Source organism: Rhipicephalus microplus, chromosome 1 (assembly GCF_043290135.1).
Source record: "Rhipicephalus microplus isolate Deutch F79 chromosome 1, USDA_Rmic, whole genome shotgun sequence".
NCBI classification, from domain to species: domain Eukaryota; kingdom Metazoa; phylum Arthropoda; class Arachnida; order Ixodida; family Ixodidae; genus Rhipicephalus; species Rhipicephalus microplus.
Window position 1 is genome coordinate 15,335,688 of NC_134700.1, and position 26,055 is coordinate 15,361,742.

A 26,055-nucleotide genomic window follows, 5' to 3' on the forward strand; every position below is an offset into this window, starting at 1 on the left:
TGAACAAGGATGTGCTGCCTGCGAGTTTGTAGTTTAAAATCTGCCTCATAGATGTCAATATATAAGAACATCTGAAATTTTAGTTGCCAATATTTCGGACGTCTTGCCCAAATTCCATATCTAAAACTGCTTTGATTGAGATTCCACCTTTTCCTCCTGTTTCATCTTTATGTTGGAATCAGTGTTTTGTTGAGTGAATACATTGGCGACCATTGTAGAGCCTAAAGGCAGCTTTGCCACAATACGAGATTGTGGTGGAGCGAAAAATATTGAAAACCTGAAGGGGCTGCTGCTAATTCACAACTCCAACTCAGCACTCGCTATCTAGCAGCTGCGCTTGGAAAGGACGCAAACAGGGTCAACTTCGAAAGGAGATATGTGATTCACTTCATGTGCGTTGAGAAGCGGTTGCATAGCTCCTTTATTTTCGTCATGTCGCGGGCGTGAGCCCGAAAAAGAACAAAGTGATGTCCAAAGGCCGTTGAAGCGTGCTGCATTGCGTGGCATTGCGGTGGAAAGATTCCAACATATTGTTCTATCAATTCCCGAAGGATGCGGACGACATGCAACGATTAACGGCACAAATCCGAAACTTACGCTCTGGAAAGACGGTGACAGACACTATGGTAGTTTGTTCTAATCAATTCGCTCGTGACGAAATAATTCTCTTGTGTGAGTACAGCATTATGTAGCCTGTGTGAATTCTTATCAATATTCGGGCTTTTCTAAACATGGAGTATATCTTTGTTTACATGTGAAAGCGTTTTAGGAAATTTTTTGCGTTACTTGTGGGCATTGTATTTTTGGCATATGCTTGTTTTCTATGCAAGTCGTAGTGCTACCCACTCTCAAATTACCTAAGCTGCTGTAAACCTTCCCCCAGAACATTTTTTATTTCTTGCATGCGTTCATTACACACACATCCAAGTAAGGGAAATTCTACATGAATAAGCATTTTCAGCGTAAAATTTTTATGACAACCGCTAGCATTTTAACCACTGTCATCTGGCCTTGACCAAAAACTGCCCAAAACGTCTGTAAAAGCCTCAAACAAGTTCACACACTGGAATACTAAAATTCTTTATAAAAACAGTACTCTTGTTTTCGACTAGTTACAAAAAATAAGACTTTCTTCAAAAAACAGTACCCGTGCTTTCCACGGTTCATTAAACAAGCCTTCCCGGCGGCTACCAATAGATAGCAGAGTGCAAAATGTTACAGCAACTTCATCTTCTTTTTCGCATTTTCCACCTTTTCGGAAAGCTCCTGATTGGTTACCTTGCAAAAAAAAAAATGGATATTCACGAACATTACCCTCACATTCTCATGGTGAGCAGTATAACTCAAAAGATGCAGTGGCAGCCACTCCAACTTTTCAAGTACAACCCAAGAGAGGTCATCAACCAGGGAGTTTTCGTGAAAAGCCTCTCCACAGTTTTCTCAATTAATTTAATGTAGAAAGAAGGCCGCGTAAGGGATGATATAAGCAGCCTTCTTGAAAACACCTCATCTGAATGAATGCACTTTCGTTTGGTTTGGGCTCGCCTGCTACAAGGGTACTTGTGCGAGATGCTAGAAACCGTCTCTGCACGTTGTCACTTATTCAATTTTTTACGAAGGTACCCACAGATGCAGTTCACTCATGGCGGGCCACTTTAGAGTACTTCCTAGTGCAGTTTGCTGCACCGAAAAGTGACACTCACATGTGCTACCGTTGCCTGCTGTAGGTTCAGAAATGAGAACACTGTGAATGAGAAAAATATTTATTGCTGTAATAAGAAAGAAAGAAATGTAACAAGACCTGGTCACTGGCAAAACACCACCACACATACTTTTGTGTCCTGCTACCTTTGTCTTGCTGCTGTATTTTTGGCGGCTCCTCTAGACTGGGCACTGAGCATTCGAGGGGCACCATGCATTTAGGGAGAGGGGGGGGGGGGGATGGCACCTTGGTTCTGACTGAATAACGTTCTGCATGAGTTCAGAGCACGGCAGTCGTATTTATTCGTAAGACGGGATTCATTCTCTGCATTTTAGTCTCTTTGGTTCAGTTGCGTTGCAGCTGTTTTTTGTGTTGCCACTCATGAAAAATGTTTCATGTTGCATTATAAAACATACAGCTGTGGAGACAGCCATAACTTAGTTGTATGGGATGCAGCGTTTTGGCTGCCTTACACTCGCAGCTCCCAAAAACATTTGAAGCTACTTAGATAAAAAAATAACTGATTTAAATTCCCCCGAGTGTCCACAAGTGACTAATGCCTCTTAAGGCTTGCTGTGAAGGGCCATATCTAGGAAAGGCTGGTAAGAAACGGGAGTGTGCACAGAAAAAACGGAGGGGGGAGGGGGTCACATTACATGTGCATCATAAGTCCTGCAATGCACATATAAGTGTGACCTCTATTTTCCTGTGAGATGAATTTGTGATAGTGCCTGTGTTTGTAAACAACAATCGTTTAAACAGCTAAGAGAAACCTAGCTCATGTCGTCGCACTGAATGTTTGTTTGCTTATATCTTGTAGGTATCCTTCCACCGCTTTTTTTTTTTTCAATGACATACAAGTGGCAAGATGTGGCAAGATTCCTGAACAGTTTGTCCACATCACATGTTCGAGCACTGGGAAACGTCATGCTGTGGCCATCGCAATAGCTCAGCCCAATGAAGCAAGTGTTCAGGAGTCGTACAGCCGTACTAGCGAACGCGTTGCCATCGACCGCTCGCCCACATTAAAATGGCGGCGGGGTCAAAATTCACAGTGTTGCCAGAGCACGAAGCAATTTCGCATATGGCCCATTGCGCCGGATTTCTTTGGAGGTGTCTCATGGTCGATGTTAATTGGTTTATACCCCAATCAAGGCTAAATGATGGCATGCAATTGATTCACTTTACCACGCCTGATTTAAAAGTTCTATTATAGTAACATGGTCTTAAATTGTTTCGATCGTCTGGCCACTCTCCCGGGTTATTTTTGTTGGAGGTTAGAACTATATTTCAGTGTGTGCTTTGATCATGCTCTCAAATTAGGTTGTAGGATAAACGACTGCCTGTTCAACTATACCTATATTTATAATTTTTTTCGTTGTATATTATTTGAATGTGATAACTTCAACGAGCTAGTTTCACAGAAATTCTAGTGTTGGCGTCGCTATCAGCATTTCGGGTTGTGAGTGAGAAGACATTATATTGTCCATGACAAAGAAAAAAAAATATCAAGAAGCCTGCCAATAAAAAAAAAAAAGAACTTCAGGACGAGTGAGAATCGATCGCAGGTTGTCTGCGTGGCAATCGGGTGTCATACCAGAGAGGCACGCCAATGGTCGAAACTTATACGAAAAGAAAAAAAAACGTTATGAATTTAATGTAGAAGAAGTTCTCATTAATATTGTGTCCACCCCAAAAAGCGAGGCCTTATGTTTATACTTCTTTTGTTCATGTAGTAGAAGGTATTTCTTCAATCCACTCAATAATAAGTGGTACAAGCATAGGCGCCTAAACATGTGAAATCCGGAATGAGTTGGTGTTAGAAAGGCTCAATAATTGTTGGGCGCTCACTTATGTTTGTGTGTTGCTTTACGCACGCGTAAAGCCCACTTTGCTGATTCACAAAAGAAAGAATTATGGGGGAGTGGGGCACTTCGCAACTGTAGTTGCAGTAGACATTTTTTTTTGCCAGCTGTTGCCATTTATTCAGTACAATACAGCGCAAGTAAAAAGTTGATATAATACAGACAGAAGGAGGTCCCAAAGTAAAAACTGTCAGGGGCACTTCCTGTGAATTCCTGTATAAAATTATAGAACAAAGATTGGCAACTAAGGAAAAAACAGCAAGCGAATAAAACAAAATGAACGTAACGAAAATTATTACTGAAACTTATGATAGTTCAAAATATTTACATGTAAGTGATTCTTTCTACAATACTTTGAAATGGCCAGTGTTGCACGCACAGTCGTTCGTTCCCTCATGGCTTGGTTGAGGCATACAGAGAGGCCGAAGGTAGGCTAGTAATTGAGGTTATTTTCGCAGGGCCCGGTTACGCTATTGCTGTCTACTTTTGAAGGCGAAGCTCAAGCATCCTCCAAGTTTTGTAATTGTTGTGCTCATAACTGCTGTGTAATTGTCGTCACACAGTATACATAATACTCAACGGCGTCAAGTCTGCCATATCCACCAAGCGCTACCGCTTGTAATAATAATAATAATAATAATAATAATAATAATAATAATAATAGAAATATAATTTTTATATGCACTACAATATGAATTCTCTAGGGTAATGTGCAATGCTGGACAGCAAATTTGCTTACAATCGTTCGTCTACTAGCCCGTCACCGTTGTGCGAAAGAGATCGGAGGCTACATATATGAGGTTTTCAAGCTGCTTTAGCAGCTTTTACGTTGGCCCATGCCACTGTGTAACCGTGTTTACACAGAAAATAAATTAATGATAAACAAACAAACAAACGAACAAGTTGTCTGCAGCGGAGTCGTCATTGCGGTTGCCACTGTTGGAGCCTGGCGCAAAGCTTGTCCTCGTACCTCAATGTAAATAAACCTGCTCCTCCTCGCTCGCCTCATACATTGCAAATGCTTTTTTGTACAAGAAACTACGCAGTACCAGAAAAAGTTCAAGAAGTGATGTGGGAATACAGCGCATCATTCACTGTAGCCGCTTGCACGGCACTGCCCCCGATCACATCACGTGCGCCCCACGTCGCTAGAGCAAGATCGTGCTACAGCGCCACCAGTTCTCCTGACCGCCACGCGGACTGCCTCTCCGGAAGAGCTTTCAAACTGAGTTTATTCTAGTAACGTTGGCTGCGGCGATGGCAGAAAACCAGCAGAGACTGTCCATACCATTGCTATTGCAATAAAAAAAAAGCCCCCACCTTACCTAAGGAAATCGTGAGAAAATGCGAATGCATTGCGTAGCGTCCAGAACAATGTTTCACACGTCAGAATAATTCTTATTTTTTTTCTTACAAGGTGCAGCCAATAGCATCTTTGCGATAGCATCTTTGCCAATAGCATCTTTGCCAATAGCATCTTCTGCGATAGCAAATATATGGACGCACTTTGGAAATTGACGTCGTCGTCGCCGTCACTCAACGTATATGTATACGTATCTATATAAAAAAAACGCAAGAAAGAAAAATAATTCAGAAAAAGACTCTGGTGCGGGGTATTGAACTTGGTACCCCTTAATTGTGAGTGCGAGGCGTTAACCACTGAGTCACGAAGAAGCACCTTCTCGAACGTTCAAACGGCAAGCTATTTATACCTACTAGGCTTGTGCGAATAGTGAATTTTATGTTCAAAGCGAATAGTAATTTTGATCGAATAGTTTCGAATTGAGTTCGAATGGTATGTATTACATATAATAAACAAAAAGGAATATTTATCATGACGTAACTAACCTGCACAATATTTTTTTTGAATTGAAATAGGGGCTCTATGCAAATGCCATTTTTTTTTTGTTCAAAGGAAGTCGAAACAACCCTCAGTAGCAGTTTCGGTAAGATTGCCAGTGATAACTGGTAAGATACCTAACCTTTTAAAATTGATTATATTTGGATCATATAAACCATCATAACAAGATTAATAAAATGAAGAATTGATTTTAGGGTAACATGTTCCTTTAAAGGGGCCCTGGAACACTTTCTCAAAAAGCCTTGGAGCCAGTAAACATGCTTATTGCCTCACAAATTTACCGCCGCAACATTTCTAGAAGTAGTCCAGTACGAGCGGAGTTCCGAAAATTTGTCACACATTGCGATTCCATTTTCTCTTCTTGGTGTCGAAGTAGCTGGAAGTTAAGCAGGGAGGAATGTCACAACGAAAGAAAATAGGTCACACACAGCTCGTGACCTTGAGCACCTCTTTTCTTTTTTTTTTCTTCGAATATGTGGCTTTTCAGTGTGATCTCGCACATGCTCGTGAACAAGAGCGGCCTCCCGCGGTGGCCCCGGTAACGACGAGCGCGTAATGCTCAAATCAGCCAATGGCTTTGGCAAGTAATTTTTGAGCTTGTAGTATCATTTGCCGAGGGAAGAGAGCAATTTTTAGCTTTGAAAATAATTGTGAATTACAGGCTGCATGCTGCGCTATAATATTTGCCTCGTGTATTCTCGATAGCCTTGACTACCAATCCGCAGCGTTTTCTGACTATGTTCATTAAGTGTTGCAGAGCCTCTTTATATTTGAAGGGGGGCTTCGCGGCGAAGGAAATTTTCTTTGGATAGGTGTTTTCACGGCTTAGCACTTCTACATTGCAGTGAAACCATTTTTACAGGCGGTGACTTATGGACTAATATACACCTATTCGTTCATTGCGAATACTTCGAAAATATTCGATAATATAAATTCGAATCGAAGCGAATTGGAATACTCAACTATTCGTTTGAATTTTTTAAGCATTCGAATATTCGCACGAGCCTAATATCTGCCACTTACCGCCGGTGATGAGCATCTCAGGGGGAGCATCGTGTTTTCAGCATTACCAGCAAGATGGTGCAATAAGCGTGCCCCGCCACACTGTCACCACACAACGGTGCGCGCTCTTATCTGCCATGCTTACTTTGTCCCGCGGAGAGCTAGCAGGGTGAACACTAACCCGCATGCTTATCTCGCGGTAGGAACATTCATTCGTAGCGACACGTAGCGAGTCACCGTTCCCGCCGACACATAGCAACACATAGCTGACACGTAGCGCCTGAATGGTGTGATGATCAGTTGATGACGTTTTGTAACTTTTGGAACCACCGGCACTCGGTGAATCGAAGTTCCCGTCGAAGCTCGCCAATGTGTGGGAATTGTTCGCTGATATGGGTGCGCTTTGACAAGCTTTGCCGGCAACGGCGCCTTTGATTTGAACGGCTGTCGGGCATTTCGTCCTTCGCTTGGTCGGTGGCATTTAGCTTCGTAAAGTGATCGCACGAGGTGAATCGTCATCACGTCCAAGCTTGTCGACGGTCGAAGATCGGTCGTAGATAATGGGCGCGCTTTCCTAACGGCAGTCGGTGATTTCATGCCAGCTACTGGGGGGCAAGCGAGCACCTGCGCGTCTAGCATCGGAGGTCATGGTATTCGGGGAAGCATCAGATGTGTCTTCCATTGACCATGTTGCGTGACGATCATTGCGATGGGATGTGCGCACGAAAGATGGGCAGAGCTCTGGCGTTATGTGGAACAGAAGACGACGATGTAGGTGGAATAGAAGTTGATGATGTCGGTTATGCTGGTGCGAAATACCATGAGCACGACGAGTGGCGAAAAGGGGGACAAGAAAAGAAACCAGCTAAGAAGGCGAGGATGATCAGGGACATGAAGGTGCTTCGCCAACAACAGAAGAGCAAAGTGGCCCAATCAGCAGTTACCACAGAGGTCTGAACGCGAATCACTTGTTGGCACGACAACCCGGCGAATCACTTGTTGGCACGGCAATGAGAAGTCGACGAGTCTATCCGAGGAGTGCCCTGCAATTACCAAGGTGGTGGTCATTCGGGGAAGAGCAGGGCGGAGGCAGTTCGCCAGCATCACGGTCGTGGTTTGCTCTGAGTGCCTGGTAGAGATCGAGAGTCGGAGCAGTCTGCTTCGCTTGACCTCAAGCTTCGATGGTCCACGGAGCCAGTGGGAAGATACCACAACCACTAGGTCACGGTCGTGGTTTGTCCCGAGTGCTTGGCTGTGGTCCCTGGTCTGCGCATCCAAGTAGATTGCCCGCCTTCGTGAGCCATGTCTTTGGCACCTACCTGCTCGATCAGTGCCTACATCTGAGCGTTGCCTTGTTGTTCGCCGAGTTCCTCCGACGACTGCTGCCCTATGGTCGTATCGACTCGCCAAAGATTTCCCCAAGACCGCAGTAGTAGCACTCACCGGTGAGACTGTTTCGGTTATGGTTGGACTAGGCTTGTTTTGGGACTGCTTAGAACTCTGTACATAGGTTGTAAGACATTTCGTTCCCAATAGCACGGGTTGTGTTTCTAATGTTCATGTGTTGTTTTGATAAAGTGACGGAAACACAAAACAGCCTCACCATATTTATTAAAAGCGTTGCGGTCACCGACACAACGTGCTCTTGTCGGTCTATTTATTCTAAAGAACCTCATCACAATCACCACACAACAAGGTTATGGATGTTGTCATAGTGCGATTGTTGGATTCACCATTGGGTTCTTGGGGGTGACGCATTGCTAGGTAAATTGGCATGTTATCCATTGTACCATTGATTCCAGTGCAGTAGTTAGATATTCTGCTGCTCCTGCTAACTGCCGCCTTTTTTGCGCCGTTGGAGGCTTCTGCTTTTGTTTTCAAAATGTGTCAGTCATCTCAAACTTCTTCTTGAGCGAGTGAGATTCATAACAGCTTGCATGAGTGTCAAAAAGCATGCGCCAAATGTAGTTCGCAGAGCAGACGCCAGTGGCTACTACTCGCCTCTTGTCTTAACAGCGGCCCATGGGGAGCGAGCCTCCTTGCAGGGCGCCAGCAGTCGAAGGCCCTCTTTCTTAAAACGACCCTTGGATTGCCTGTATGATCGCCTGATCCTTTTTTTGTTTGTGCATTTCCTCTTCTCCGGCGGCATTTGGAATGAGTAAAAACAGGAAGGTGAAGCATCGACGTTTCGAAAGATACCAAGATGGCGGCGATTGGCGGCGCGGAAGATGAACAATCGCTTTGTGAACATCGGTGTTTTTGTGTGATTTTGAGCCTCTTTCTCGTCAATCATGCTTACAAACTTTTTTCCCTGGCATTTAGAGCAGAGTTGCCACTGACTGTAGAGTCCATGTTGCCGAACGACGAGCAAAAATTTGCCAAAAGTCACCATTTTTCTTCCAATTTTGCCAAAATGTCGCCACTCTAAGTATGTGCGTCATGCCTAGTTATAAAATTTGCAAATATACATATCTTCTTGCAATACGGTGCCATTGATAAAGCCTAAATTGACTGACACTTTTTTTTAATGCCATTCGCATCGCTCGTTTCACCACTGTAGTGCTTGGTGTGCCTGGTTTCCCGAGTAGCCATGAGATGGTCTTAGTCGCGCAAGGGTTATCACCCATTGTGAATGGAAAGACCATATTGCCGCCAGCACGTAGTGGGTTGACAGCAAGAGCGGCTCTAAATCTGGAGGAAAAAAGAAGATCGCGTTCTTCTTTGCTCGAGAGCCAGCCACGACTGACGCATCGTCCTAGTGCTAGCTACCTGGTGCTTTATTAAATCCCCCAGTACTTGTGACTCATCGTGACAACTGGTGGAAGTGCTGGGTAGTCTCACGGATGCTACAGACCCCCCCAGGAAGCCGCGATACGAGTCCAGTGCCAGTCAATACTCCCGTGCATCGGACCAGCCGCCGAATCAGGGGATTGCCTCCGGAAGCCGACGATACTGCTCCCACCACGTCGACAAACATGACCAGCGCTTCGGTGCAAACCTCGGCGACCGGCACGGGAAGCACGACGTCGAATCGCTACACGTTGGAAAGCCCACGCGCACCGGCGACGTTCCATGGCTCGGAGCACGAAGACGTTGAGGACTGGTTGGCGGATTTCGAGCGCGTAGCCGCCTTGAATCAGTGGGACGACGCGGCGAAACTGGGTCGTGTCTACTTCTATCTCGAAGACGGGGCACGTACGTGGTATCAAAACCGAGAGGAACAGCTGACGACGTGGCCCGAATTCTCTCGTAGACTTCTGCAGACGTATGCCAGTGCTGATCGCCAAGAACGAGCTGAACGAGCTATTCTGGCCCGCGTCCAGCTGCCAAACGAAACTGTGACCACGTTCGTCGAAGACATGACGCGCCTCTTCCGACGGGCCGATTCAAGAATGACGGAGGACAAGAAGTTGCGTCACTTGATGCGCGGTGTCAAGGACCAGCTTTTTGCCGGCCTCGTGCGCAGCCCTCTGAAGACGGTCGCGGAGTTCTTGTCCGAGGCCGTGACAATGGAAAAAATGCTGCAGCAGCGATCCAACCAATACAACAGGCAAGTCAATGGCATGTCTACTGCCGACATTTTCACCGCCACTAGAACCAACAACGACTATCTACGTGAACTCATCCGTGGTATAATACGTGAAGAGTTACAAAAGGCTGGTGTAACACCTCATCCTACAGTAAACTCTATTACAACTGTGATCAAGGATGAGCTGCACCAGGCCCTCCGGGACACCTTGCCTCATGATACAGCTGTGCCAGCTCCTGCTGAATACCGCCGTGAGACAACCTACGCAGAAGCTTTGAAACGCCCTGCTGCATCGCCGCCATTATTCGTCCATCCTGTTCCTGCTGTTTCACTACAGTCAGCGCAGCACATGCCGTACTACGAAGGCACGTACACGCCACCACCGTTGGCCTTTGTCCCTGGTGCTTCTGTCGGCCATCGTTCAGTGCAACCAATTCAGTACATCGATGATCGGCGCACGTCTCCTCGAAAGTCTGACGTTTGGCGCACACCTGATCGCCGGCCTCTGTGCTTTCACTGTGGAGAAGCTGATCACTTGTACCGCCAGTGCCCATATCGCCGTCTTGGGCTTCGCGGCTTCTCTGCGTACTCACCGCCACCCCGTTACGGCCAGAGACCGCGCGACATCGAAAACTACCTCTCCCAGCAGCATGCACCACCATCTGCCGGGCGCCAGTCGCGCTCGCCATCGCCGAGGCGATTTTCATCAACGCCCCAGCGGTATTCTACCACACGGTCTCCCAGCCCCCGTCGGGAAAACTAGACAAAGCGACCTCTGGGGGCGGGGTCGCTGAACGTCGAAGCGCTGAAGACCTCCCATTGACGCAGAACTGTACAGAAACCGGTCCGACATCACATACTGCTGCAAAGGATGGCCGACTTTCACTCGACATAGCAGTGACAATTGATGGTTGTGCAGTTAATGCGTTATTGGACACCGGCGCCGACTATTCCATACTGAGCGGGAAACTGACAACGCAGCTGAAGAAAGTCATCACGCCGTGGCATAACTCGCAGATTCGGACAGCTGGTGGCCACGTCGTTACTCCACTGGGTGCCTGCACAACTAGAGTACAGATTCAAGGGTACACATTCGTAGCAAGCTGCCTTGTTCTACGCGAATGTTCCCGTGACGTCATTCTGGGAATTGACTTTCTACAAGAAAATGGAGCTATCATTGACCTGCAAGAGCGCCGCGTCACGTTCTCAGCCCAGCGAGCAATCAACGTGCAAGATGGTGGAAGGCGTGTCGACGTACTCCGTATTTCTGAACAGAGTGTGACGCTTCCTCCACGAACAAGTGTTCTAGTCGACGTAACATGCTGTGGTTTGGGCGATGGCGATGTGGTGGCTGAGACAAATTTAGAACACCTCCTGCAGCAAGGCATTTGTGTAGCTAGAAGTGTAGTACACCTTCGTGATGGTCGATCTGAATTGCTCGTAACCAACTTTAGCAACGAGCATCGACATCTTTTCCGTGGCACTTCGATAGCGTTTGCCCACGAAGTAGCAAACGTCACCAACTGTTTCACGTCCGAAATAGTGGATACCGCCGACACGTCAATGAGTAATATTGACATCAATCCTGATCTGCCCACTGTTAACCAGACTGCACTACGAGCGCTTTTGTTCGAGTTCAGGTCTTGCTTCGCAACTTGCTCAAAGATCCGCCAGACGTCCATCACTCAACACAGGATCATCACGTACGAAGACGCACGTCCGATACACCAGAACCCCTACCGCGTGTCGGCCAAAGAACGTGAAGCAATACGTACGCAAGTCACCGAGATGCTTGACGATGGCGTTATTGAACCATCGAACAGCCCGTGGTCATCTCCAGTCGTACTTGTCAAAAAGAAGGACGGGTCGCTACGCTTCTGCGTCGACTACCGAAAGCTTAACAACGTGACGAAAAAGGATGTGTATCCGCTGCCACGTATCGACGATTCGCTGGATAGACTTCGTCGTGCCCATTATTTCACTTCTCTCGATCTCAAAAGCGGGTATTGGCAAATCGAAGTAGATCAGCGAGACCGTGAGAAAACAGCCTTTGTGACTCCAGACGGCCTATACCAATTTCGAGTGCTCCCTTTTGGCTTGTGTTCAGCACCGGCAACTTTCCAGCGAATGATGGACACTGTCCTCACAGGGCTCAAGTGGCAGACTTGTCTTGTCTACCTTGATGATGTGGTGGTCTTCTCTACCACGTTTGAGCAGCACCTTCACCGCCTGCGCAGCGTGCTGGAGGCTATCCGATCGGCGGACCTCACACTAAAGCCACAGAAGTGCCACTTCGGCTATAAAGAACTAAAATTTCTTGGACATGTAGTTAGCGCCGAAGGAATCCGCCCCGATACGGACAAGCTTGCCGCTGTTGCCGAATTACCAGCTCCTGTCGATAAGAAAGCCGTCCGGCGCTTCCTTGGTTTGTGCGCCTACTATCGCCGATTCATTCATGGCTTTTCACAGATAGCAGAACCTCTGACTCGTCTCACAAGGGACGACACGCCGTTTGTCTGGGAAAACGAGCAACAAGCAGCTTTTGATGAGCTGCGACAGCGCATGCAATCAGCGCCCGTTCTCGCTCATTTCGACGATGATGCTGACACGGAGGTCCATACCGACGCTAGTAACATTGGGCTCGGTGCAGTGCTCGTTCAGCGTCAAGAGGACATCGAAAGAGTGATAGCCTACGCCAGCCGCTCTCTATCCCGTGCCGAAGCGAATTATTCCACTACGGAGAAAGAGTGCCTCGCAGTCGTGTGGGCAATCACCAAGTTCCGCCCGTACCTTTATGGTCGTCCCTTCAAGATAGTGACGGACCATCACGCGCTCTGTTGGTTGGCAAGCCTGCGTGACCCTTCAGGTCGGCTAGCACGGTGGAGTTTGCGGCTGCAGGAATTTGATGTCACCATCGTCCATAAGTCCGGCCGTAAGCATGAGGACGCTGACACACTGTCACGCGCACCCCTTCATGTCGTCAGTCAGGAAGCAGAGGAAGACGAAGGCTTTCTGGGCGCTGTTAGTGCATCAGACTTGAGCAAACGACAGCGAGATGATGCAGAGATTCGTCCAATCATTGATCATTTAGAGGGCCAGGGCGCAATTATACCACGTCATTTATCCCGCTCGTTGACGTCGTTCTGCCTACGAGACGGTGTGCTGTACAAGAAGAACGCTCGTTCGAACAATCGTGCTTACCTCCTGGTGGTTCCTCGAGACATGCGAGACGACGTCCTCTTCGCTTGCCATGACGAACCCACATCCGGTCATCTGGGCTACTCAAGGACACTTGCCAGAGTGAGCGAGAGCCTTCAGCAAGCGTAAAGAAGTACGTAAAGAGCTGTCGGGAATGTCAGCGCCGAAAGCAACCAGCTGTTAAGCCAGCTGGTTTGCTTCAGCCCATTGAAGCACCCTGCACGCCGTTCGACCAAGTCGGCATGGACATTCTCGGGCCATTTCCTATGTCTGCGGACAGCAACAAATGGGTGATCGTCGCGACCGACTATTTGACACGCTACGCTGAAACCCAGGCGATCCCACGAGCCACGGCTTCTGAGGTAGCACAATTTTTCATGCGCCACATCGTGTTACGACACTGTGCTCCTTCCAGTGTAATAACGGACAGAGGGACGGCATTCACGGCGCAGCTTACGGACGAAGTTTTCAAACTGAGCAACACCAGACACCGAAGGACAACTGCGTACCACCCGCAAACCAACGGACTTACTGAACGACTGAAGAAGACCCTCGCAGACATGATCTCAATGTACATCGACGTACAGCACAAAACATGGGACCGGATCTTGCCTTACGTGACCTTCGCGTATAATACCGCCGTGCAAGAGACCACGCGATTCACGCCATTTCGGCTTCTCTACGGCCGCGAAGTGCAGACCATGCTAGACTCAATGCTACCATGTCAGGACGAAGACGAGTTGGCAACAGACGCCGAAGAATTCGCAGAGCGTGCCGAAAAAGCCCGGCAGCTCGCGCGACTGCACATCGGCCAGCAACAGCAGGCAGACGCACGACGCTATAATACCCGCCACAGAGAAGTGTTTTACAACCCCGGAGATCAAGTTTGGGTGTGGACGCCCGTCCGCCGCCGTGGCCTTAGTGAAAAGTTGCTGAGCCGGTACTTTGGCCCATATAAAGTGTTACGCCGCGTCAGTGACGTGAACTACGAAGTGGTTCCGGACTCAACACCCCATGCACGGAGCAGGACACGGCTGAGGCCGGACGTCGTTCATGTGTTGCGCATGAAGCCATTTATTGCGCGTTGTTCGTAACTTTTCCTTTACCGTACAGCGTTCTTTGTGTTTTTGTTTATTTTGTGAACTTACTTTCTCGTTCATTGACGTTTCCTATGTTGGCACGCTCTTCAATTTTTACTTTCACTTCATCCGAATTTCCATTTTTTTTTCACGTGCCTATGTAGTAGCATCACGGTGCTCCTATGTACTTCCCTTTCCTCTTTTTGGTACTTGTTTTTTTTTTTTCTTTTCGGAAGGGGGGATAATGCCGCCAGCACGTAGTGGGTTGACAGCAAGAGCGGCTCTAAATCTGGAGGAAAAAAGAAGATCGCGTTCTTCTTTGCTCGAGAGCCAGCCACGACTGACGCATCGTCCTAGTGCTAGCTACCTGGTGCTTTATTAAATCCCCCAGTACTTGTGACTCATCGTGACAATATTAATCTTTTTTTGCAGTCCGCTGTAAATAAAGTCAAAGGGTGAAAAACCTTGGGTGAAAAGCATGGGAGCGTTGTTTGTAGACAGGTTTGCGTCCCCATATAGGAATAAAAAAATGTCTTGAAGGTAACACGACGAAAGCCTTAAAGTAACCAATTATTAATAATTGTAATATCTCCTGAGTATCAATATCGGGGACCCTTGTTCATTTATACTTACATCACTTATATCTACTAGCGTCATTCAGATGCATCTGAGACATAAAATACAGAGTGAAGCAACTGTTACAACAAAACAGGGATGACATGCACAGCCTTCCTGCAGATAATGAATTTTATCGCAGTGGAATTCTGTGTTCCATAATCGAACAACTTGATTACAAAATAGCAGAAAGAACTTCGTTGAAAGTACTGTGTAACCTTCGCAATGCACGCTTTTTGTGGCTTTAAGCTTACGCTACATGTTTTCCTCAGCTCACTTTAAGGCTGCCCTGTGAAGCTGCATTCTCAATTTGCCCAAAAAGCATCCTAATACCACAGTTAGAGAAAAATAGCTGTAAAAGAAAAAAAAAACGCTGGGAGATTTACCAGGTAATGTAACCAGTTTGCTACCCTGCATAAGGGGGGGGGGGAATAGCAGCACTGCAGCAATGAGTTCGACAAGCTATTCAGAACAGTTGGAACTGCGTTCGGAACACATGGCCTGACCATCATCAGAAACAAGATTTTTAAAGCACCTAAAGCACTTATAGTTTAACCTCCGCTTCGTGGCATGCGAAGCAATCGACTGACTTTAAATTTTGCTGGTAGATGCTGGGGGACGTACCAATACCTCCGAGATCTAGATGAATTGAGAAGATACACGCGAGAAAGAGAGGCGTACTCGATTGCAATGTGTTGTAGCTTCGTTGGTAAGACACTTACCATAAAATGCATCTCAGTCGAGACCTGAGCCAGAAATTGCCAAAAATTGGCCATGTCGCCATTCCTAATTTTATGTCGCCACAAGCCTCTGAAATTCGCCAATTTGGGAAAAAATAGTAACCAGTGGCAATCCTGAGTTAGAGTAGAATTTCAGCCAAATCGCATTGGTATGGCATAGAACAGGCACTGTAGATGCTGAAATGAGTGATTTCCGTAAATCGATTTTTGCCGCAGTTTTTGCAATCTGATCTGAAACTGTCAGAGGCCCTCTTAAAGAGGCCCTCTGACACTTTCAAAGCACCTATTTTTTATTTGTGGTTTGCTGATAGCTGAAAATAATTTCATCATAGGTCTAAGGCCCGATGTGCAACGATTTAGTATTTTAATAACGCAGTAAAGAGCCTACGTCGCTTGCCAAAACTTAGCACACTGAAAATGTCGCCGGAAGGTTGCCGTCATATGACTGGATAAATGTAACGTTAGAAGTGATTATGGTGTAGAATCAAAACTGAGGTTACTTATCTTTTTCATTTTTCTTCTCTGTGCTTTTTCATCGAACCCTGATTAAATGTGGCCACAACAAAAAAGATCACTGCGACTACAAAGCACAATAGACATGCTGGCTGCCATTTCGCTTCTGGATTTTCGGCTTCTCTCTCTTTCGACCTTTCTTCTCTTCCCTCTTCTTGTGTTAGGGAGTTTGAGAGTTGTCTCTTTTCACACGTGCACTGTTGAAGGGGCGCAGTGTACGGTTGTTGTTCAACGGACAGCTCACCGAACAACATGCAAAGGGACAACATGCTTCACTGTCCTGGTCGTTCCACAAGTTCTATTCTCAGAATAAGAGGACAGAGTGATGGGAAATGTTGTAAAAAACGGCAGAAAATACCTCGCTTTGACACAGTGGCTCCTGCTCACGTTCTGGCAAGCTGGACGTCAAGCACTACGGTTTTTACAATAGCAACAAGGTCAACATTACTTCGAAGAAAAGAAAAAGCAATAGTGGGGTGCAAGCTTCCCCTTTATAGGCGCTTCTGCCTTATTTCATTGGGGCAGCCCTTCAACATCACGGGCAAGTGAAATGTGGTCAAGTGACCCTGCAAAAATCGAGTTGAGGGTTGCATTTTTTTCGTGTATTTTAAGTTTTGTAAGTCGAATAACTTGAGACTGTGTGCCGTTATCGGTGCTGTTTTTGCTGCAATAGTGCACAACCCACGAGTAAAGGTTTGGGGGTTGAATAGTGTTGGAGGGATCTTTTAATGTTGGCATGTTTTGTGGCTCACTCTGTGTAATAAATAGAATGCAGTCGAAACCCGCAATAACGATACCCCGTGAGTATGAAATCCTCGTGGCAACGAAATATTTCCAGATTCCCGGGGATCGCTCATAAAAGCCCATGTATTACGTATCTCATGACAACGTAATGTTTTTGGATAGCGATCCCGCATTAATGAATTTTCTACCGCGGTGCGGGTCTTATTTTACCCTTCCGTCAAAGGTTAACTGTCGAAAATATGCTCGTATGCATGTTATGCGCACTCAAAATTTGTAAATGTCTGCTTTTGTTGCGCTTGCGTGGCTACTCCAGCGTCTGCTACTCAACTTCCGGCACAATGTCCCACCGACGTCAACTTGTGCATGGCTTTCGAGATGGTGGCTGCTGCATGGGTTGCAACATCCCCGCTGCTGATTGAGAACTGCTTCAAGCACGCGGGCTTCACCACCACCGTCCAAGCATCACGCACGGATTGCGCTTCGACCTTACCAGACGAAGATTTGGACGAATGTGAGAATGGTGGCAGTGCCTCTATCCTTGACCAATGCCTGGGGGGAACTTCGAGCCATCGGCATCAACATCCCAGATGAACTCACCGTTGATGCGTTCGTTCGTGCCGATGACGACGTAGTCGTGTACGAGGAAGTGACCGACGAGGCCATTATTGAAAACGTGTGAAGCTGACGACACTGAGGACCAAGAAGAGACGCACGCAGAGAAACCCGAATCGCGGGTTGTTATAGATGCGCTGGACACTTTTTGCTCCTCATCCCGTGCACATGTCGACGACGTAGCAATGGACCACTTCTTTCAATGGGAAGGGAGAGCTTCGAAGTTGTTGCATGGCAAGGGTCGGCAAAGTAAGTTGACCGACTTCTGGCAATAAATTTTCCTTCTGCTGGCCGTATCACTGCTTTTATGTCTCATACTCGCCGTAACGAAATTATTGCGAAAACGAAAATTTTTGGTTTCTCCGGCGATTTCGTTATTGCGAGTTTCGACTGTAATATCTGAGAGTCTACATTTTGCATAAATTCAGTGTTGTATGGAACGACGTTTGAAGGAACGAGGTTCCAGGAATTAGTTCCATTTTGGAGGAATGAAGGAGCTCCACTGTTGCATTGAGAATCTGTGGAACCGTAACAATAACGCAGTACAGTTACGTAAGAATGGCAGAGGGAACGGCATTTCTTTTATAAACGTTTTTTGCCATTGAGCAGGCGCTGGCTTGCAGCATATTATGCAGAACAGGGCATCGTGATGACTGCGTGAGGATCAACAGTCTGCCACTCGATTGTCATTGGACTGTGCTACATTCTGGTTTTCACTCTAAGTGCCCTCCGGGAGTGCAGGAAAGTGCGCGTTGCCAAGATTGACCATGCGTGTGAAGAATATCAGATTACTTTTCCTAATAATATGATCCAGTTTGACAGCAATAAAGGGCCATTCTAGAGTGTAGGATTCTTGGCACACCTTTGAGAATTTTTACTTGACTTTCGAGAATGATCAAACCCCACTGTAAGGCTGCCACCAGGAAAGGATGCACTAGTTTTAACCTCAATGACTTTTCTGGTTGGCCAACTGATAAGTAGCTTTTTTGCGTGTGTGTGTACGTTTCTGCATGTGTGCGTGCATGCATGCATGCGTATTCTGGCGCTTCAGTAACACATCCATGTGACCTTGTTGGCATAGTGGAGGCACCTGCGTGCGGCTCCGTAGTGTCTTCGAAAAGTGGGAATGACCGTCGCAAAATGGGCTGGTCACCCAAGGGACAGAGAAACCGATCACAATGCTTGAGGCACACTGAGTGAAGCATCGATGTGCAAACAACCACCGTAATCCCATGAAGTGATTTCCCACTGTGCATGTGTGGACACGGGCCCCAACGTAATGGTGGTAAAGCTACACTTTAGAGTTTATCCCTTGGAAGTGAACCTCCTAGCCGCGTGCAGTGTACGCTTCGGACATTGATAGATGTTTTATGTTCACGTGCTCATGGACTGCAAAAGATCCACGTAGTTCATAAGAGGGTTTTTCTCGTCGCATGTACTTCAGCTGCTTCATGGCTCAATTGTCCCTTTACTATTTCGTACAAGCCGCCAGCAGCTATTAATAAATCGGTCTTTTGACACCTGGGTGTGGGTATGGCACTGAAAGTGACTGAAACGTAATAGAAGCAGTTGTCGCTGTGGCGCCTGTCTAATGCCTGTGACGGTTGCGTTTGGCCAGGCATCTATTTACCATGTCTGTTAGCTCAGTGGCTATTCGTCTACAATTTTTATTTTCATTCATTTTAAAAGCCACTGGACCGATAACGGCTGTCATGCAATAAACAATCGACTTACATTCAGCGATACGCTCGTCGCACCTGCTGAGCCTGCCTGCACCCCTACTACCTCGAATGACTTTGTTCTTACTTGTTTAGAACATGTCAGAACCCTGAGGCCTTTGATGGAATGGCTCTTCAACATTGCCAACAAAAGGCTCACAAAAATTAAAGCTTGTCTGTCATATACCACAATCGAGATGGAACCCTTGCCAAGTGCGAACAAGGGACTTGTATTTTCCACATTGTTTGATATACTTGCACTGCAATATTGAATAAGCACTCATTAAACGCCTACGTATTGTTTCCTTCGGTGTGGTTCTCTGTTCATGAACCTCATTTATATTGGTGCACATGTGGCATTTTGTATTTGAAGAGAACTTGCATAACACTTGAGCTTTGTCTTCTAAGAGTAGAATACGATAGCATAATTGGTCTGCATGTGTCGTCTCACCAGCTTCCAGCGTGACTTCGGTCCGCCACCGATGCTTCTACTATGCCGCAAAGAAAAGAGTGTTAGCACGCACAATATTTGGTTTTTCAAACTGTTTAAGATGCCTACTACAAGTACAGTTGCGAAGTGCCCATTATTTCTTCCTTTTGCAAGTTAAAGAAGAGTCCACTATGCGTTGCTTAGGCACACACGAACAGACGCAGCTTTGATTGCTCTGTTATGAGTGGCACTTATAACACCCACTCATTGCGCAATGCTTATGTTTTGACTACTGGCGTGATTGTAAGCTTCTGCCCCACGATATGCGTTAAGAAGACTCGTTGAATAACATGATATTTGTACGTTTTTTCCGAAGCATTTTCAAGCAATTACCTGACTGTTTTGTAGAACTGCCAGTTGTTCGCCACGTAAAAGGCGTGGGTTCAATTCTCACTGGAACTGCTTTGTACTTATAGACAACCCTATTTTTTCACTCACAACCAACAATGCCGATACCAACATAGGAATTTCCATGATATTGTCACGTTTCTTAAGACAAACTTGGTTTATTGGGTTCGTTGAGTCGACTAGCCAAGCAGCAGCTCAGACAGATCGTCTTTGTCTTCTTCCACTCCTGGATCTCACCCAAGCATATCAGATGGCATTAGTTTCCCCTTTGAAAGCATCGACTCGATGCTCGTAACGGAAAAAAAATGAAGGCATACACACGCAGATACAGAGAACCAAAAGAGGGAGAGTGCCAGTACTCGCAGCGCAAATGAGGAAATTTCGCCAATGCTTGCGCCAAGCGCAAAAAGAAAAGGCATAAAAACACAGGAGAACACGAACAGCAGCAGCAGCAGCACAATGTCACGGCATGTCGCAACACGTGAACCACAAAGGCTACTGTGTGAAGTAGGGCTTCAGCCTAACGACATGCACGGTTTCGGGCCGAAGCTGTCGACGAGAAGACGCTGCGCCGTCCGGAAGTACCTCGTAGGTAAGATCGGTGACACGTCTAAGAACCTTGTACGGTCCAAAATAACGGCTTAGGAGTTTTTCAAATAAACCTGGTCGCCAGACAGGGGTCCACACCCACACTCGGTCCCCAGGGTGGTAGGTGACGTTTCGATGGCGGAGGTTGTAACGTCGTGCGTCTTCATCTTGTTGATGACTGGTGTTTATGCGAGCTAGCTGAGAGTTCTTCGGCGTATTGAGTGTATTGCTCAGCTTCTGGAGCGATTTCATTGCTTTGGTCACACGGAAGCATAGCATCGAGCATGGTTCGCACGTTGCGTCCGTAAACAAGTCGGAAAGGCGGAAATCGCGTTGTTTTTTGCGTTGCCGTATTGTATGCAAACGATATGTATGGAAGAATTTCGCCCCAGGTTTTGTGTTGTACGTCAACGTACATTGACAGCATGTCCGCTATGGTCTTGTTAAGCCTCTCTGTCAGTCCATTCGATTGCGGGTGATAAGCCGTCGTTTTTCGATGACTTGTGCAGCTCAATTTAAAAATGTCCTCCATCATTCGTGCTGTAAATGACGTCCCTCTGTCCGCAATCACGCATGACGGGGCACCATGCCGTAGGACGATTTGGTGCACGAAGAACTGCGCGACTTCAGAGGATGGGCCACGGGGTAACGCTTTTGTTTCAGCATACCGAGTAAGATAATCTGTCGCAACTATAATCCATTTGTTCCCAGAGGACGACAAAGGGAAGGGTCCAAGAAGGTCCATTCCCACGAGGTCAAACGGTGTCTGTGGTGGTGCGATCGGCTGGAGCAGGCCCGCGGGTCTCACAGGCGGAGTCTTACGACGCTGGCACTCACGGCAGCCTTTCACGTATCGATGTACAGTAGTTGATAGTCGTGGCCAGTAATACTGTTGGCGTACTCTAGCGAGAGTTCGCGAATAGCCCAAATGTCCTGACGTGGGCTCGTCGTGGCACGCAAGGAGGATCTCGTCCCGCATTTCGGTAGGAACAACGAGTAGGAAGGCTTTGTTGCTACCACGGGCATTTTTCTTGTAAAGAATGTTCTTAGACAGAAAGAGGACAGTTTGCGAGCAATGTGTCGAGGGACCTGAAAGTTCCGGCCTTCCAAGGAATCAATAGCTGGGCGTAATTCGTCGTCTGCCCGCTGTTTTGACATAAATTCGGAATCGCTGACTGCTCCGAGAAAGGCATCTTCATCCTCGGAGCCCCTGACAGCGTGCCCCACAGGCGCTCGAGAAAGCGCGTCGGCATCTTCATGTTTGCGCCCTGACCTGTACACAATCGTAATATCGAACTCCTGCAAACGCAAACTCCACCGAGCGAGACGGCCGGATGGATCTCTGAGATTTGCCAGCCAGCAGAGCGAGTGGTGGTCAGTCACCAGTTTGAAGGGACGACCGTAGAGGTAAGGCCGAAACTTGGTCGTCGCCCACACGACTGCGAGGCATTCTTTTTCCAATGTAGAATAGTTGGTCTCGGCTCGAGAAAGAGTACGACTGGCGTAAGCTATTACATGTTCAACGCCACCGTGTCGTTGTACAAGGACAGCGCCAAGTCCGACGTTGCTGGCATCTGTATGAATTTCTGTAGCAGCGTCCTCATCAAAATGGGCAAGAACAGGGGCTGTTTGCATTCTCTGCCGTAGCTCTGTGAACGCCGCATCTTGTTCTGTGCTCCAAGTAAAAGGCACGTCATCTCGGGTGTGTCGCGTAAGAGGTTCAGCTATCTTCGAGAAGTTGGCGATAAATCGGCGATAATATGCTCACAAGCCGAGGAAACGGCGTACTGCTCTTTTATCTGATGGAACAGGGAAGGCGGCGACAGCAGTAGTTTTGTCTGGATCAGGTCGCACTCCATCCGCACTAATGACATGTCCCAGAAATTTCAGCTCTTCGTAGCCGAAATGGCATTTTTGGGGTTTTAGCGTGAGTTTAGCTGTGCGAATGGCGTCTAGAACCTTTCTCAGACGCTTCAGGTGTTCTTCGAAGCTCTCGAAAAGATGACCACATCATCGAGGTAGGCAAGGCAGCTTTGCCACTTCAAGCCAGCGAGAACTGTGTCCATCATCCTCTGAAAAGTGGCTGGAACAGGACAGAGGCCGAAGGGAAGAACACGGAATTCGTAAAGTCCGTCTGGAGTCACAAATGCAGTTTTTTCTCAGTCTCGTTCATCCACTTCAATTTGCCAATAGCCACTCTTCAGATCGATGGACGAAAAATACTTCGCGCGTCGTAATCTGTCGAGAGAGTCGTCGACCCGTGGAAGCGGGTAAACGTCTTTTTTCGTGACACTATTAAGCTTCCTGTAGTCAATACAAAATCGCAGCGTTATGTCTTTTTTCTTCACTAGAACGATTGGCGAGGACCGAGGGCTGCTGGATGGTTGAATAGTCCCGTCATCGAGCATATCTTTTACTTGTGTCTGAATAGCCGCACGTTCTTTGGAAGAAACGCGATAAGGCTGCTGCCGGATGGGGCGGACGTCATCGTCGGTAATAATTCGATGCTTGGCGAGGTGTGTTTGATGGACTTTGGAAGAAGAGGCGAAGCAAGACCGAAACTCCCTTAAAAGGTCATGAAGTGCAGCCTTTCTCTTGTCTGACAGCGTCGAATTGATGTCGATGTGGTCTAGAAATTCGTCATCCTCATGCGTTTCCTCGGACGTGAAGCACTGCGTGAGGTCGACAACAGGGTCTCCATAGGCTACGGTGGTTCTGCGGAAAAGATGCCGGTGCTCGTAGTTGAAGTTCGTAACTAGTATTTGCGACTGTTCGTTACGGACACGCACAACACTTAGGGCGGCACATACACCTTGGAGCAGCAGAAGTGATAGGTTGCTTTCAGCCACCACGTCACCGTCCCAGAGGTCTTCACAAATGACTTCGATGGGAATAGTCGCTCGAGGCGGCAGCGTCACACTGCCGTCAGCAACACGCAACGCAGGTCTACGGCAGTTATCAGCGTCTCGATCTGTTGCGCCTTGAGTCGAGAAGGTCACGATGCGTTCACGGAGATTTATGATGGCGCTGTATTCCCAAAGGAAGTCCATGCCGATAATCAGCTGACGTGAACAGTCGCGCAGAACGAGGCAGCTGAGCACAAACGTTGACGCACGAATTTTCACTCTTGCCGTACAGCGACCCAGTGGTGTTACAACGTGTCCTCCAGCAGTTCGAATTCGCGTTTCATTCCACGGCGTAATCACTTTCCGGAGATCTTTTTCTAGCCTCCCGCTGATAATCGAATAGTCTGCACCAGTGTCTATCAATGCATTGACCTGAAAACCATCAATCAGCACAGGTATGTCAAGTGACACGCGGTCACTGGGTTCAGATGTGGATTTCGGCGTTTCTTCGGTACTGCGATTACTCTCTGATTGAATGTCTTCCGTGTTGCGTGCAAGCGTCGATGGGAGGTCTTCCGCACTTTGAGTCCCAGCGACCTTGCCCCCGAAGGCCGCTGCCTTCAGTTTTCCCGACGAGGGCTTGGAGAGCGTTCCCGTGCCGTCACATCGAAACGTGACCCAGTGGCTGCGGGTCTCCTCGGAGATGGCGACCGTGATTGCCGTCGTGTAAAGGGTGCACGCTGTTGCGTGAGATACTCTTCGATGTCCCTCGGCCTTTGACCCATTTGGGGACGAGGTGAATTGACGGAAAATCCACGCAGGCCAAGTTGCCGGTATGGGCATTCGCGGTAAATGTGACCAGCCTCACCGCAACGATAGCAGAGGGGTCGTCTGTCCGGCGTACGCCAGAGATCAGACTTGCGTGTCGGTGCACGGCGACCATCGATGTCCAAACCAGCGTGCGCCGACTGAATCGCGACTGACGGCATCATTGTCTGGATCGGGACGTATGGCACTGCCTGAAGCGGTACGTGCGGCACTGTCTGGATCGGTACGTGCGGCACTGTCTGGATCGGTACGTGCGGCACTGTCTGGATCGGGACGTGCGGCACTGGCTGGGTCGGGACTCCTTGACCAGAACGAGGCGTGGCAGATCGCAAGGCTTCCGCGTACGTACGACGGTGACTGTCAGTAGACACAGGAGCCGTTTCAGGATCAACCGACACCAGCGGAAAACGATGGGCGTGCAACACCTGTTGGACCTCGTCACGGACGACACTGGTGATAGAACCAACATCGATTGGCCTTGTCCCGTACATCTTTTCTATTTCTTCCCGGACAACAGATCGGATGATCTCGCGAATCCATTCGGGGCTCTTGCTCCCAGGGGTGGCGAAACTTTCGGGGGTTGAGGCAGCATTCACTTGACGGTCAAACAGGGCAGACCGTTGGTGCAGTACTTGCTCCATTGTTACCGCTTCAGTAAGGAACTCAGCAACACTATTAGGGGGACTACGCACCAAACCAGCAAAAAGTTGTTCCTTCATACCACGCATGAGGTGGCGCAACTTTTTTTCTTCTGCCATAGCAGGATCCGCTCGCTTGAAAAGCCGTGTCATGTCCTCAACGTACATCGAGACGGTCTCGTTTGGCATCTGGATGCGTGATTGTAGTGCACGCTCCGCCCGTTCGCGGCCGTCGGGACTCCTGTAGGTCTCCAGAAGGCGACGCTGGAACTCGCGCCAAGATGTCAGAACATCATTCCTGTTCGAAAACCACGTCTTGGCACCGTCCTTTAAGCAAGTGTACATGTTCCGGAGCTTCGTGGCATCATCCCAGTAATTTATCGCTGCGACACGTTCGAACTCACTCAGCTAGTCGTCAACATCTTCATGCTGCTCTCCATGAAAGGGGCTAGGCATCAGCGGGTTCTGGACGGTGCAGTAGATCGGCGTGGAAGGTGTCGGAGCTTGCACGGGATCTTGTGTCGAAGTCATAGTCGCTGCGTCAGTGGTTGGTGTCTCAGGTGGCAGGCCTCGTTGGCGGCGGCTTACTCTGTGAACAGGAATGTGCACGAGTTCAGGGCTTGTGTTCCGCCTGCTGGGTGGGGTCTTGGGCATCGGATGGATCGTGAGACGTTGTACCCAGCAACTCCACCAGTCTTGTTACGTTTCTTAAGACAAACTTGGTTTATTGGGTTCGTTGAGTCGACTAGCCAAGCAGCAGCTCAGACAGATCGTCTTTGTCTTCTTCCACTCCTGGATCTCACCCAAGCATATCAGATGGCAATATAAGCTTTTTAACCCTATTGTGTTAACATCTGAAGTGCACTATTCTGATTGCACAATTGAAGACTGATGTAAAAAGTGTCACTTGCGTTGCACTTGTAATAGATGAGCACTAATGTTGCAGTTAGACATATTTCTAGTATTTTTATTTAGGCATGCGGTATTTGTATTTTTCGCCATTCTACATATAGCATGGCAAAAAAAATTTAATCTAGAATCATTTTCTTTTACTCCTGTCTACATAGACCTGCCGCTGCTGATGCTAAATTTGTAAAACATATGTAGCACTTAATGAACAATAAATTTCTCACTTTATT

General features: G+C 47.6%; 1 protein-coding gene across 4 annotated transcripts in view; it reads left to right on the forward strand.

Annotated features, from left to right (window-relative positions):
• LOC119178056 (uncharacterized) overlaps nt 1-26,055 on the forward strand; it is a 697,593-nt gene that overhangs the window by 300,641 nt on the left and 370,897 nt on the right. The window lies entirely within an intron of this gene.